Source organism: Gymnoscopelus braueri (assembly GCF_963280865.1).
Source record: "Gymnoscopelus braueri genome assembly, chromosome: 16".
Taxonomy (NCBI): domain Eukaryota; kingdom Metazoa; phylum Chordata; class Actinopteri; order Myctophiformes; family Myctophidae; genus Gymnoscopelus; species Gymnoscopelus braueri.
Window position 1 is genome coordinate 35851957 of NC_137616.1, and position 16227 is coordinate 35868183.

At 40.7% G+C, this 16227-nt stretch overlaps 1 protein-coding gene across 1 annotated transcript in view; it reads right to left on the reverse strand.

Moving 5' to 3' along the window:
- The window catches only part of LOC308103590 (E3 ubiquitin-protein ligase pellino homolog 2-like), a 243242-nt gene that overhangs the window by 104201 nt on the left and 122814 nt on the right, over positions 1-16227 (reverse strand). The gene's annotated exons all lie outside the window — the stretch shown is intronic.

The following is a 16227-nucleotide window of genomic DNA, read 5'->3' on the forward strand; positions in this document are numbered from 1 at the left end:
ATGCTGGGCAGGCGTGCCGTGAACCAGACAACGTTCAGCAGGAAGACATTATGGACTTCGGCCTGTCTGAGCTGAATTCCTCCCTTAATTCTGCGGGTTCAGGCTGGGCTTAGATTCTATCCTTAACAAGATAAAGAGAATCATCTTGGTCTGCTCAAAGACCAGTTAAGATTGTTTCAGGTTCCAAAAGTGGGTACAATAGTGACAGAAAAGTAGAATATTATGAGTCCATCAGTACACCCTGGGCTTTATCAAGAAGAATCAGCTGAATAACAAGTAGCTGTAGAGAACAGACTGTATCCTGCTTGACATTTAAGCAATATCACAGGGAGGAGGAGTGCTGTTATAACTGTATGTCAACACTGCTGTGATTTGGTCATTGGCACAAGGCCACAGGCCGCTTCTCTTTCCTTTGCTGTACTCTTCTTCCATTTATGTATATAAACTACGGGTCCATTTGGGTCCATTTTAACACTCTCAGAGTTAAATTAACTTTGACAAATGTTTTGTTTGATTCTAAATATTCGGCATCCTTGGACACAAACACAAAATGGCCATATGTGGCCACTAGATCATAATGCATGTCTGCCAAGGAGAACAGCTGAGAGGTAATGTGACACTGCACCATCTCAGCTCATCATGGCAGCATTGCAGAAACAGTGCTTAATGTACCCATACATGTCTGAATGTTGAAGCCAAAAGCCTGATTTATACTCTGTTGTCCAACAACAACATGATGCAACACATCTAAGGATAAATGAGTCACTGTTTGAAGGGGTGGTGTGTGTGTGTGTGTGTGTGTGTGTGTGTGTGTGTGTGTGTGTGTGTGTGTGTGTGTGTGTGTGTGTGTGTGTGTGTGTGTGTGTGTGTGTGTGCGTGTGCGTGTGCGTGTGTGCGTGTGTGTGTGTGTGTGTGTGTGTGTGCGTGTGCGTGTGCTTGTGCGTGTGCGTGTGTGTGTGCGTGTGCATGTGCGTGCGCATGTGAATGACTATATGGTAGAGTGAGACAAATAGAAGATTCAGACAGATAGATACAGAAAAAGTGTGTGAAGGACACTATAATCCAACTCATGCAGATAGTCAATCTCTTACTTGCCACAGTCTTTTAGTTTCTTCCTCTGTTTTCTCCTCCTCCTCGGTCTGTTCCTCACAGACTGACTGCTGCTGGGAATCAATAAACATATAAATGTACAGAACTCTGAAGAATGATGATGCTGCATCATCCTGCATGATTTTATTTGTCATTTGACGTACATTTGCTGGTGGTTAAAACTAGGAGGTATGCGAGCACAACTTCAGTCAAAATGAACGATACAACAAACCTGCCAGGTGCAAGGCTCCAAAAGGTTCAACATAAAGAAAATGATGCCAGCACTAACGTTTTGGTACTTCTTTATTTCAATGTAAGGCAATATGACAAATCAGACGTGTTATGCTCTACGAGTCTACGCTGATGATGGCATAGCGCTGAAACGTGTCTGATTTGTCATGTTGCCCGTCTTACTTTGGAATAAAGAAAACTTGTACCACAGAACGTGAGTGTTGGCATCATTCTCTTTACAGTTGTGTTAGTGGTCATACATCGTCATATGCAAAAACAGTTATAAAACATTGGGCAGAAATATGCATTGCGGAAAAATATAAACTGTATCTCTCGAAACTGTATTTAGAGAGGATGAAATTGTATGCGTGTATACATGATTCCAGGGTCCAAAATGTATTTAAAGGTTCATCATACTGTAGATGTGAGCTATTTAGGAAACTTTTTTTGCATTGAGGGTGATCCAGAGGTGTATTTCTACTCACCTTCGACTATTCATATGTATTTGTCGGGGTCTGAAAAACAGCAGAAAGCAAGTAGGTTACTTATGGTCTGCATTGGCGAGTTCTCAGGGGGAAATAACTTGGAAATGGCATTTGAGGGATTGTTCCCGCGGGTGTTATTCATCAGCACCTACCTGCACTCACATTCCTCATGCTCCACAAAGGTGAGCTCCACATAACGTCCAGATCTCTCAGATGGAGTTATCCTCAACAGCTACGATGGGAAGGACATGGTGAAATGCTACGAAACTATCCCACAAATCTACATGCATAAGCTCGCTCACACACGCACGCACGCACGCACGCACGCACGCACGCACGCACGCACGCACGCAGGCACGCACATTGCACACATTCTTCTCAAATGCTCTCCAGTTGACATGTTCTCCAACTTATTACTTATTAATGTTTTAAAGTACCATTGAATTGATTGATTGATTGAAATGTTTATTAGGCAAAATAATGTAAAACAACACAATTACATTTATAATACTTTTGTCTAAAAGGTCCGACCAAAAAAGTCCTTGCGGACTTGTTTCCGTTGGGGTCCTTGAATTAATTTCATAGACATATATAGTAGCAACCAAACAGTTCAAAAATCAACACAAAAATACAGAGAAAAAATACCACTATGTACAAAAAAAAAAAAGCATGAAAAATAAAAAATATATACAAAAAAAAGGGGAGGGGGGTCGTCTGTCTACCGGGAAACTGGTACTACCTCCTCTTATGGCCTCCAGAAAGATGAGTTTTTAGGGCTGTTTTAAATGAGCCCAGCGAACTGCATTTTTTGAGGGATGGGGTTAGACTATTCCATACCTTGGTGGCCGTGCTGTAGAAGGAGAATTTGCCCATGTTTGTTTTATGGGTGGGTGGTACCAGATTGTTGTTTACGCTCCCTCTCAGCACCTTATTAAGTGCTGATTTGATTCCGTGCATTCAAGTGGAAGGTAACAGTGTTTTCATATAAAATGGGGGTCCGAGGCCTAACTAATGCATGTCAAACTGGGGATCCTTGAAATGAAGAGGTTTGAGAAACACTGCATGATTACAGTATGAATGACGTCATACTCACACACCTGCAGGGTGATGTTGCGTGTGTGTGTTGGCTGGCACTCCAGGTTGGCATCTCCGCAGCAGCCAGAACATCGCCAAAGTGGAACACAGGCGGGGCTATAGATATGCTCCACCCCTCCCGGGTACTCTTGCTCTATATCCACCAATCGCTCCATGGGACGACACATGCTCCGCCTCCACACCTCATGGAACAGCACTACTGCAATGGCAGAGGATGAATTTTCTCATTATTACTCCATTCCTATTAGTGGCAGAGCCTGTTAATTAATTTATGATGATAATTATGTAATGATGCATCCATGGCCCTTACTTTTTGGAGGGACTTCTGATGAAGGGAGGGAGTCCTGTAATATATACATTAAAACCGGAAAGTTAAATCTTTAAACACATTAATTCTTCCTTTTTATCTGAGAAATAACCTGCTCATGTCCAATGAACAGAACATACAGACATCTGTGAGATGAGATTAACACAGCTGTGCTGTACTAGAAAGTTTCATGGTTATACTGGAGCTGATAGGAACAGTAGCTGATTTGCAATTGAAGAACGCCCTCTGGTGGCACAAGTAATACTAACAGCGTGCTACAAGGATGTGTTGTTGCTTACTACTAAGACTAGGTAATGAGTAATGAATAATGAAAATGAACAGATTGTATTAAATTGTGACAAACAGAATCTTTAATGTGCCAATCGATTTTAAATCCGCAATATTTATGGTGTCAAGTCAATAACCTTTGAGCATTCAAATGTGCAATTGTCAAACCTGAACCTGTAAACTGAACTCCAAACAGAAACTGTCCAAAAAGTATGGGAGTCATTGTTATGTCTTGTCAGACAATCAAAAGCATCAATACTATCATAGATAGATTTTCAGGCAAATAATACCAACAAGTAGCCTACTGATAATTCTATGTTATCAAACCTTAAACATGAGCACTCGCTTGCAGAGCATTCGCTTGTGTTAGTATTTTTATATAAAATTGAAGCTGATAAATGAGTACTCTCTCCTGACTGTCTGAATTCGGCAACCCGACTGAACATTTATTTTATTTTTATTAAAGACCAGCTCTTTGATAAACAGAAAATTGAGGACTCGAGCAGTAGAGACGGGGAGACCCCTGTTATTAAACACTCTATGATTACTATCAGAATATAAAGTTATTTAACACTTGTTTTAACAAAAGAATATCACTTACAACACATTTAACAGACTTTAAATCTGAAAATGTGACGCAATCTGTTATTTTTGGTGAGCGACACCGTCGGGCTAGGAACCATAAATTAAGCTTCAGTTACTGTGGACCCAGTACTTCCTTATAATGTCCAAACTGGACCCAGTACTTCCTTAGAATGTCCAAACTGGACCCAGTACTTCCTTAGAATGTCCAAACTGGACCCAGTACTTCCTTAGAATGTCCAAATCCAGATCTGCAGGAACAAGGCTTCATGCTGAACAGCCTTCCTTTGAAATAACCAATGGACATTTGAATTCAGATTAAACAAAGCTGAGTTGAGAGACAACAGACCCAGCAGGAAATCAGTTGGGACTCAACCTTTTTTTCTTGGATCCCCCCTCTCTTACAATTGACAAAAACTCTGTTTTGAATTTTAATCTTAAAAAGTTTTGTACATATAAAGTTTCCACCCGACAGAGACTATTATCTTGAATTGTTAAAGTGTGAGTGTGTGTGTGTGTGTGACGTGTGTGTGTGTGAGACGTGTGTGTGTGTGCGCGCACACACACACACACACACACACACACACACACACACACACACACACACACACACACACACACACACACACACACACACACACACACACACACACACACACACGTACACACACCCTCAGGCTATCAGAGCCATGAACAAGGAACTACAGTAGCTGTCAGGTCAAATGTATTCAAACTGTAAATAATAGCTTTTTTTAAATTATTTTTAGGGTCAAACCTGCACATATTGTACCTTATATACTGTACAGTAGATATAATTCTCTCTGTATTCAGGTCTTTCTCTCTCTCTCGTTGTCTTTTTTCTAAATGTCACATTGGGTTTCTGTGAATTTTATTCTGCTCAAGGTGATTACAGGACCCATCTGGGCGCGTTTCGTCTGATCTAATAAAGCAAACCATTACATGCATCCTAGAGACCTCCAGGAGGTCATCATCACCATTAGATCCTTCTCGTTCTGTAGGATTCAGACATTTTAAATTTTGTTCAAAGTCTGTTGCCTCTGTGTATTCCAGTCAAGCCCCAGTCGTTATGTTTCCTACACTCCAGAAGAGATAAAATATGATTTTCTGGCCACGATAAGGCAATATTACTTCATAAAAAGACAGATCACATTGATATTCAGGATTGGCTGCTTCTGTCTCAGAGTGGAGGGGGTCGTTATGTTTCCTACACTCCAGAAGAGATCAAATATGATTTTTTGGCCACGATAAGGCAATATTACTTCATAAAAACACAGATCACATTGATATTCAGGATTGGCTGTTTCTGTCTCAGAGTGAAGCTAGGGAGGGGGTTTGATTTGACTTGCAACGATACGGCACTAAATAACTCCTCATATCCATCTTCAAAGGAGGTTCTTTTCAGCAGTAAAGTTCCAGCTCCCACTGGGGAGGGAAATTGACCTTTAAGGGTCATTTTATACATTCTCTGAGGATACCACTGTGTGTATATCCACACATCATGGTCTCTACTCTACAGCTGCGATATAGAGTTCAATCATCATATAGAGTGTGCACCGCTGGTTCTCAACATCGGGTCTGTGTACCGCCAGCAGGTCCAAATGGACCCTTATGGGTCTGCAACTCTGAGAGGGTATGAATGGAACCAAATGGACCTGATAACACTAAGGCCATCACAATGTAGATTGGGTCCCAGAGATAAATTGCCTCACATGGGGGTTTGTTGCTTAATGCACTGTTTCCCAGACAGTGGGTCGGGACCCATGTTCGGGTCGCGGACCCAATTTGTATGGGTCGTGAGTAAAATATCCCTGTTTTTTGTTTCCTACACTTAAAAAATATATGTATTCTTTTAATAAAAAAAAAAATCACAACTTTTCATCAATTAAAAACGTTTTGTTTTCAAAAGATAAATACAATCAAATAATCAAATAATTTCCATAAATAAATAAGAATAAAAAAACACAGAAAATAGCAGTTCTACAAGCTTACAACGCGGCGTGAAGCGACGCATTGTGAGCCTGTAGATCTGCTATTTTCACTAGTTTGTTTGGGTCCCGGGCAAACGTAAAATCTTTCTTTTGGGTCTTGAGCTAAAAAGCATGGGAACCACTGGCTTAATGCATATCAAACTGGGGTCCATGACATTAAAAGGGTTGAGAATCACTGGTCTGCAACCCCAATCTACACTGTTAATTTAACTCAGTTCCATTTGTATACATACTCTCTGAGTTACAGACCCGTTAAGTGTCAATTTGGACCACTGGCGGTCCCCGGACCCGATGTTGATAAACAGTGGTGTGTACAGTATGACTGTGCTCTGCACAGCGTGCCCCCCCCCTCTCCTTAAGGGTCAAGGGTCAGAGGGTGTTGTAGGAAAAGGAAACACCTGGGAGACAGTCTAGCATTAGACCCACACGCCACACCCATGGGACCATGCAGCCTAAGGGAGCTGTGGTCTCTGTACAAACCAGCTGGAAGATGGGTTCAATATGTTTAGCAAAAAACACCAAGTGTTACTTTAACTCTGAATAAAACAATGTACATATGATGTAGAGATGAGTTATATGCTGTATCAGTATTATATCGAAATGGTGATATGACTGTATTTCGTCCGGGATTTTTTATATTGTAGAATATGGCATAGGTGTTGTCTTTTCCTGGTTTTAAAAGCAAAATCATTACAGTAAGTTGATGTAATTTTCTGAATACCTGAATGTTTTGCCTTTACACTTTGTTATCATAATAGGCATAATTCTTTTATCATTATTTGATAAATTATTACTTATCACAAATGATTAATGAGATGGCTATTGATCAAATATTTAATTGTGTAAATATTTTTGTGAATGCACAAATCCAATAGTCATCCCCACAATATCATCACAATATTGACTTTGAGGTATTTGATCAAGAATATCATGATATTTGATTTTATGTCCATATCTCCAAGCTCTAATTAGTCTAATTTATGTCATCGTCACTCGCCAAAAATAACTAATCTTCAAACATGTATTTTCACTGGTGACACCGTCGTACGACGAAGTATAAATTAGGATTAAGAAGATCAGGAAATCCAGACAGTTACATTTTCATTTAAGCCAGTTATAGACCTAGCAGCCTAGCTGATGTTCTTATACAAAGCTCCAGCTGGGGAGCATCTAAGCAGAACAGATTAATGTGTGTCGGGAAGAATAAAGGGGTTATAACTGCCTCCAACTTACTCAACATAAAGAGTTGTTGTGTCATCTTGATTGTTCTAGTTTTTCCACAGTTTCACTCTCATTGTTCAATAGCCCATATTGTACTGTTTCTCTACGGTGGGTCCGGGGACCACCAGGGGTCCAAATGGACCCTTACCGTAACATTGAGAGTGTACAAATGTACACTCTCAGATTTAGATGAACACTGAGGATTTTCCAGTGTAAATTGGGGTCTGAGAGATAAGTGATTTATTTTCCTTCTTTTTTCGTTTAGCTTTTCGTAAAAAAGTTAAAGCTCTAATACTCTTGTTGTGTTGAGTAACTGGGGTCTCTGTCTCTCCAGCTCTTTAATAAAGAGAAAATACATTTTCTCAGGGGGTTGCCAATTTCAGCCAATCGGGAGAGAGTACCCATTTTTCAGCTTCAGTCTTATAGTTATCCAGTTTCAATGTTGTCTGCTCATTTATTTGTGTCATCACTTCCAATTTCACTTGTTTGTCCTGTATCCTGTATGGCTTCTCTCTCTTGACTGCATAAAATTGGTATCCTGATCTGAAAATGCATTTTCTGTTTACTAAAGAGCTGGAGAGACAGGGAGACCCCTGTTACTGAAACATCACTCTATGCACTGATTAGGCCTTCCATCAGATTCAGAATATAGAACTATTGATTTATTTAAAATGAATTTAACAAAATAATAATAAATACATAAAAATCACTTACCCCTTTAATCAGTGGTGGAAAGTAACCAAATGCATGTACTCAAGTACTGTACTTAAGTACAATTTTATGTTTTATTTAGGTATTTGTACTTTACTTAAAGGGATATTTCACTTTCAAAAAAACTTTGGGTCATTTTATCATCTACTCAGGCTTTTGTTAATATCATATCAAATATATAAATACTGAATCAAGCAACTTAAAAACGGTCTGGGGGGCTGACCAAAGCCTGAGTAGATGATAAAATGACCCAAAGTTTTTTTGAAAGTGAAATATCCCTTTAAGTATTACCAATTCCCAATACTTTTACTTCTACTCCACTACATCTCAGAGGCTTGAGATGTGGTACTTTGGTACTCTAAGTACAATTTGATGCCGATACTGTTATACTTTTACTCAAGTACATTTTTAATTCCTGACTTTTACTTGTAACAGAGTATTTCTACGTTGCAGTATTGATACTTTTACTTAAAGTAAAACATTTGAGTACTATTTCCCACCACTGCCTTTAATTTTGGCCCATTCAAACTGGGGGTCCGTGTAATAAAAATAGTTCTAGAATCACTAGGTCTATCGGCCGCTAAACCTCTATCATGACCTGGATCTAAACATGCAGAGTCCCAGCTGGACCAGGCAGCTGCCTGCTGCTGCAGAGGCCAGTTGTGTAAATATGTGCAAATGAATGATAGCTAGCATATAGTCACTGTAAACACACTTTGAAAATTACATTTAACACAACACAACAAGAGACGCGTAGTATAGGCTTAAATGTGTCACAGTCAGTCAATATCAGTGGTGTAAAGTAACTAAGTATATGTACTCAAGTACTGTACTTAGGTACGATTTCGAGGTAGGCCTACTTTTACTTTACTGTAGTATTTCCAATTTTCTACACCTTTACTTCTACTCCACTACATCTCAGTGGCAAATATACATAACTACAATTATATGAAAACTTGAGTTATGGTTACTTTACAAAATATATACAGTAACCACTTCTGCCCTATATGCATAGGATTTTGGCCATTTGAAAATAGCCGATCTACAAGCTCACAATGCATCGCCATGCTAGGCATTGTGAGCTTGTAGATCTGCTATTTTCAAAAGATGTCACTTGAAATGGGACATTTCTGCATAATGAGTACTTTTACTTTTGGTATTTTAGGTACATTTTGAAGCCACTACTTTTGTACTTTTACTAAAGTAAATTTTGAATTCACGACTTTGACTACATTGCAGTATTGACTATTGATACTTTTTTACTTAAGTAAAAAATGTGAGTACTTTTTCTACCACTGGTCAATAAGCTGCAGAAGTCTGTTAAGATGCTAAGTGTTGTTCTTGTGTTGTTATTCCCCCAGAAGGCTATTCAAATGTGACTCCAATTATCTTCATATTTCACGTGAAGTGCTCATAAGAGTCACAAGGAGAAAAAGAGAAGTCCAGGAGAAAGAATTGCTACTCAACAACTAAGTTGAATGTTTTTAAGATTTTAGAGATGAGCAATTCAATCAAATCTACTAACCCTTTACACATGGGCTGTGTTTAATGCACACATTAAATTCCTCATACATTCGTACGCATTAAGCTAACGATTCAAGCTCTGCATATTGTGTAGTTTTAAGTTGTCAATGTCACATTATAAAGCCTAGGCCTACTGTACGTATATAGGCCTATACAAAATTAGCCTTGGATCAAGACTATCATATCTGTATTTGATCGATTTTCAAATCGATGATACAGCAATACATCTATGATAAAAAACAGCATAAAGTTTGCATTGGTCAGAATGATCCTACCTGTGCAGGTATCAATTGCAGGAGAACTGCGACACCGATCAAACTTTTCATTCTACCAAGAACAAATGCAGGCCTCGGCAACCCCAGCTTTGAAAGTAAGAAAAAAGAGACATAAATATTGGTCAAAAGGAAAAAGCTGTCCGTATAGCGGGTCAGGATGAGAGGAGAGGCTCATACTGTCTCTCTGCGCTCCTAGCGGGAGTGCGCACGAGGGCGCTGCGCGTCACCGCGGAGCATCAGTAGGCTTAGCTCTGGTCATTTTAATTTCAAGGACCCCCAGTTTGACATGCATTAGGGCTACGGACCCCATTTAATGGCATCTCTATCTCTGGGACCCCAATTCATATTGTAAAATCAATGTTAATTTAACTCTGAGAGTACAAAACCAAATGGACCCTAACGGATCCATTCGGTTCCATTTGTACGCTCTCAGAGTTACAGACCCATAAGGGTCCATTTGGTTCCTATCCATCATTTAGCTGTGGACCCCCTGGAACCCCCTCGAGTACCCCTGGGGGTCCCCGGACCCCACTTTGAGAACCAACGCCTTGTTAGGAGTGGGTGCTATTCCCATGGACTGAAACTACTGTGCGAGGTCTCCAACTTTAGTTTGCCAATCATTGAAACAAAGGCTGTTTTGTGTTGTTGAAAGACTATTCTCCACGGTGGGAAACGTCTCAGGACCCCACCTTCTCCGTATAATACACTTTTTGGGAAGAAAATAAAATATGTCCACCGTACGGAAATAATTGTATTTACTCCACTGCGCCCTCTACAGATCTGGTCAATATAAATTACCATTGACCAGATCTGTAGAGGACGCAGGTGAGTAAATACAATTATTTCTTATTTCTTCCCAAAACGTGTATTATACAGAGAAGGTGGGGTCTTGAGACATTTCCCACCGTGGAGAATAGTCTTTCAACAACACACAACAGCCTTTGTTTCAATGATTAAGAAAACAGTTTGTCTTTATTTTGACCTCGCACAGTAGTGGAATTTTCAGTCCATGGGAATAGCACCCACTCCTAACTGAGCGTTGGAGAGAACTCGCTAACGCTCTGGACCAGAGCTACAGTAGGCTAAAGAATCAATCCCTAATATCTGTTTCAATACCCCTAATATAACTTTCAAAGTTATACTCAACCCATTAAGACCTGAGGCTGATTCTACAAATCCTCTAAATCCTAACAGTTGTCTGAAAAACGTATACGTTTTGTCAAGGACCCCCCCAAAATGATATGTATTTGGCCACCGGCCCCCAATTCAAAATATTCCTGGGACCCACAGAAGCAATGGTTTGAGTAAAAAAAAAAAAAACTTTCACGATTTTTCAAAAATTGCAGATCTGCAAGCTCATATATGACACCCGAGTTTGTATATCTGCTAATTTTGAATAGCCAAGGAATAAAATTACACAGATGCTTTCCCGGTTTTAATGGCGTTGAAGGTATAGGGTAAGTGATTTTCTTTGGTTAAAATAAGTGTTATATCTTACTCATTGCTATAGTGTTTGTTCAGTAACAGTAGTCCCCTCTCCATGTCTCTCCAGCTCTTTATTAAACAGAAAATGCATTTCCAAGTCAGGATACCAATATTATCCAATCAGGATAGAGAACTCAGACAGGATACAGATTAAACAATTGAAATTGGAAGTGATGACACAAAGAAATGAGCAGACAAAATAGGAGCTGGAACACTATAAAAATGCTGATAAATGGGAACTCTCTCCTGATTGGCTGACATTTTGTCACCTACCTGAATTTATATTTTCTGTTTATTACAGAGCTGGAGAGACAGGGATACTCCTGTTACTGAACAAACACCCTATAACAATGATATCAGAATATAGAGCTTTAACCTTTTAACAAAATACGTTTTGTTTTAACCAAAAAATATCACTTACCCTACCTTTAAGACTATAAAGACAGACGGATCTATAGAAATTAAGTTATGTGTATTTTAAACATTATGCAAAATATGGATATTTGCTGATATTTTAACAATCTCTTCTTCCTTTTTGTCTTTTAAACATTTATAATCAGGGCTTCTTGTTTGAAAATATGGTGGTCCACTTTGGCATTCACTGGAGCCAAGCGTCCAACATAGGCAGAGTGGATCCATCCCTTGAGTTCTCAGTCATCATCACCCTGATTAGAATACTTAAATATATAAGATGGGGGGGTCGGGGTCACACATTACCCACCTCCCCTCTCCAACTAAACCCTCCATTAATTTGGGCTGTGGCTTATAGTTTAAGCGACCAGGCTGGATTACATTGTTTACATACCCAGGCCCCCAGAAGGAGATGTGTGGTCTGGGCACCGGTTACAAATCTGAGGTTATCACCTCCGCTGTTCCAAATATGAGCAGAATGTCTGTGAAGGATCCTCCTTCATTCCTGACTAAGCTGTGTTTATGCACGGTCATGTTCGCCTACAGATAACATGTCTGCCATCATTAGTGATGGTCTTTTTTATTGTCTCTGACAAAACATTTCTGTACATGATTTACTTACATTTACATATTGGACTCATTGTGGTGCCCCCCCCCCCTCCTCACCCCCACCAAAGGGCATTGTTCCACTTTCATTTAGTCATGCCATCATAGTGATGGATAATTTTATTTGAACTTTTTCCACTGACAAAACACTGCTCTATATGATTTACTTACATAAGTACATTCACTCCATTTATAAGTCATTGGCATCATTGTGGTCATTTTTTATCTATTGTGCAAACTGGGCATCGGTCCAGGTCCAGCGGGGTCCACTCTGATTTACAGTCAAGCACCATGATGCCAACTCTCCATGATGTTCTCGTTTCATAATTACATACAGGTGCTTCATGTGAGGAAGGCCACTCCTTATGGAATAGCCACTGTTGGTTCAGCTCACAGGATACAGTCCATAAGTAAGGAGGTGCCACTCTCCCCCCCTGTGCATTTATTACAAAGGTCTCAGATGTGTTTTTACAACCGTGGTGATTTACAGACCAATTAGGCTGGTGTGTATTGAAAAACAGCGTCTGTAGAGAAGATAACACAGACGGATGATGCCATCCTTCTCGGCCCCCCACACACTGCGATACTTGGCCTTTTTAAGCCTCATTTATACTCTGCAGGGTGGCGGTTTTGCTTGCCCAAAAGAACAGATCTACAAGTTAACAATATGTTGCTTTGCAATGCAATGTTAGCCTGTAGATCTGTTGTTTTTAGGTGCCATATTTTCCTAACCTTGCACATAACTTTAATGCATTTAGCACAGGTCTCCGCCAGGTCAGGTAGGTTATTGTGGGTGTTTGGACAAAATCTGTTTGGACAAAATCTGTAGGAGTAATATCAAGAAATGTGTTTTGCAAAAATCGGCCTCCTGGTGGCGCTATAAAAGACCGATGTGAAAGATGCAGGGCAGAGGTTTTTCCTTGGCCTCTAGGGAGTGTGCGTGTAAAGTTTCACGCCGAATGGTCCAGTTATAGGTAACAATGCGAATCGACCTGTTATAGTGCCACCATAAGGACGATTTGAAAAATGGCATTTCTTCCTTGGCCTAGTGGTAATGTGCGTGCAAAGTTTCCCAACTATCGCACGCTGTGTTAATGAAATATGAAAAATCTGAAAGACCAGTTTGGTGTGATGACTGTAGAGATACTGTGTACTGCTTTGCGTGATATTTGGACAAAATCTGTAGGAGTAATGTAAAAAAAAATGTTTTGCCTCCTGGTGGCACTATAAAGGCCCATGTGAACATTTTGGGGCGTATAATTTGGCTAAAAGTCAGAGGTCACTTTGTGCGCAGATAAGATGTGGCATTCTGCCATTACATATCGAAACAGGAAGATATAGAGGAAGTTATCAGAATATGTGAATACTGTGATCTGAATGAGGTGGAGAATGAAATCTATTTTATTTTATTTTGTCCTATGTATCATGATCTGAGAGAAATATTGTTCAAAAAAGTCCACACCCCTGATCTAAACCTGATAGATTATGGGAATAGTGCTTTAATTGAATTTATTTTTCGTCATATTTTAGCATTTTCAGAATATCTTTATAAAGCGTGGGATAGGAGGAGAAGGGTGACTTATAATAGATGAACTTTCATTTGTATTAACTTTATATATTCTATGTGCAGGTATATATGAATGTATGTACTGTAAGTGGCTTGTTCAAAATCAGGCTGTATTACGAGTTGCTGGCTTGGTGTACATTGGTATGTTTATGTTTTTTTGTTTTTGTTTAAAATCTATGTGTCTGATAATCCCATGTGGGATGGGTCAAGAAATTGTCTGGACACGGAAATAAAATATTAATTAAGTAATTCATTCATTCATTCATTCATTCATTCATTCATACGGACAGACGGACAGGGTGCAAAACATAGTGTCAGCCATGCCTTCGGCCTAGCGGAGACAATGAATAGGGCATGTGAGAAGTCACACATGCAGATGTGTGTGTGTGTGTGTGTGTGTGTGTGTGTGTGTGTGTGTGTGTGTGTGTGTGTGTGTGTGTGTGTGTGTGTGTGTGTGTGTGCGTGCGTGCGTGCGTGCGTGCGTGCGTGCGTGCGTGCGTGCGTGCGTGCGTGCGTGCGTGCGTGCGTGCGTGCGTGCGTGCGTGCGTGCGTGCGTGCGTGCGTGCGTGCGTGCGTGCGTGCGTGCGTGCGTGCGTGCGTGCGTGCGTGCGCGCGCGCGTGCGTGCGTGCGTGCACGCGTTTGTGAGTTGACAAATCTACACGCCCACAAAAATGCAACATCCCTGGTGTACATATCCCATTCATATTATTCATATGTATATTCCATAACATTCAAACTATCGTCTCAGTAGGACTGCCTAAAGGACAGGCCTCGTATACTTTCAGGAGTCCCCACTCCCACTCATAGGGTCCCACAGGCAGGGGTCAGGCAGACAGACAGGCAGCTGCTTCTTCCTGTCCCTGGGAACCGAGAAGATGCTCAGGTCCCAGTCCGACCCCTCAGCCCCGTCGGGGGAGAAAGGGAGAGAAAGATGAGGGACGGGTACTGGGGGTTCCCCTTAACCGCAGCAACAGCAGCAGGAGGCAGAGCCCTCTCTCTGGGTACAACATATGTCCCCTCCCATCTTCTCAGATGTGGTTGCATGAGGGTCACATCCTAGGGGAGGATGGCTTTTCTGTCTGGCATTCAAGTCACTCTCTTAATTCGCCCCTGGGCGTCCAGCCATGGGTACTGATGGACTGAAGTCTCTCTCACTGTCCCTTCTAAGGTCATACGCTGGGAAGGTCATCTGTATGAATTGTTTTCGGGTTATTCGGGTTGTCTGTGCACCTTGTGCCACCACAGCAAATTCTTTGCATACATGGCAATAAATTGTTTCAGATTTTGAGAATACACAAGGGCTGTAGCCATGTCTGAACTCATTGTGCAGTCCACAATTAGAAAGCGATCCGATTCAACAGAAGTCATAAATATCAACATTTGTGATGGCGACAAAACTTTATTACCTCTCTCTCAGAGATGAGTGATGCTGGGTTCATGTTTTCTGACAGCGGGTCCTCAGAATTCTCTCAGCATGGACATAATCCTCGAGGGAAGCCGTTTGACGTGAGATCCTCAGCATCTGTTTGGTTCACTGCTTCAACTAAAAAGTTGTTTGTGAGAGAAAGGAAGATTTTTTGGAAAGGAATAGAAGAGGAGAAAAAGAGAGAGAAGGATGCAGGCAAAAAACAGAGATGTACATCTCTCATCCACCACAAGGCCATAATCTATCTCAGCTCTCTTCCATTAAATGATTACATTTGTTTATGCCGGTCTTCAGTACAAACTTCACCCAATTTCCCAGACTTCTCGCCAGATCATAGCTACCAGTGTGTTGTGTTTAACCCTATACACTGTACTTAGTTGACATTGGTGCCCCAGGGGTCTATACTTGGTCCCCTCTTATTTTCCCTCAACAAATCTCTTTGCTATTTTTGCTGAATGTTTGCCCCAAGAGCAGGGATTCTAGGATTCATGTGTTGCAAGTTGCCAAGTACACAGCAGTCAGGCAGGCCAACATTTTACAAAGACAGGAAAAATAATTAATTCTGACATCCACAAGCACATACATAAACACACACACCAGCTGAACCTTTACTGGCGTCTCCCGTGAGCAAACATATGAGTCTTGTTCTGTCAACAAAATGTTGACAGAATGAATGAACTGGAGACAGGAGCAGTGATTAGAGCAGTACTGGACATTGTCAGACAAATTATGTGCTAGTTCACAAAATCAACCTCCTTAAGTCTTTGTTCTCTGTACTATAACTTTGGGAGACACTTGTGTGGATTGTGGGAGGTACGAATCCTTGCATTCCATTCTATTTTCCTTTAACTCACAGAGGGTATTCCCTGGAATGCTGCAGCAACACTGCACTAGTGGACAGGGAATACTGTTCA